Source organism: Penaeus monodon, chromosome 33 (genome assembly GCF_015228065.2).
Source record: "Penaeus monodon isolate SGIC_2016 chromosome 33, NSTDA_Pmon_1, whole genome shotgun sequence".
Classification (NCBI taxonomy): Eukaryota; Metazoa; Arthropoda; class Malacostraca; order Decapoda; family Penaeidae; genus Penaeus; species Penaeus monodon.
Genome location: NC_051418.1, coordinates 13,037,134 through 13,037,560, shown reverse-complemented (window position 1 = coordinate 13,037,560; position 427 = coordinate 13,037,134). Strand labels below are relative to the sequence as shown.

The following is a 427-nucleotide window of genomic DNA, read 5'->3' as shown; positions in this document are numbered from 1 at the left end:
CTTTTATTCTTTCACTTGTATTAGCAGAGAACCTGATTATTTAGGCCTACCCATCTCTCGTCACAGTATATTATTTACGTAAACAGTTGTGTCTGTTTTTCTTTCGATTTTATCATTTTGTGCAACTTGATCGATACGTGTTGGTTGTTTTGTTTGATGTGATATTTTATTTACTTCGATGTGATTTATATCATATTGAAATGTGTTTTGAAAAGTAGGATATGTATATAGTTTTTTGTGAGGTCAAAGGTTTGTAGTAATTTCGTTTTTTATTTTTTATTTTTTCCGTACTGCTTCTTGTTTTTTTTCTCTCTCTCTAATTTACTTTGGTAATGGTATTATGGTGTTATAATAATATGACATGAGCCAATATGATAACAATGATGACAATAATATTCATGGTATGATGAATGTGTTAAGATTTCAA

General features: G+C 28.6%; 1 protein-coding gene across 1 annotated transcript in view; it reads left to right on the top strand.

The window, feature by feature from the left end:
- LOC119594255 (protein lava lamp-like) overlaps positions 1-427 on the top strand; it is a gene marked incomplete at its 3' end in the record, with an annotated part of 60,861 nt that overhangs the window by 49,152 nt on the left and 11,282 nt on the right.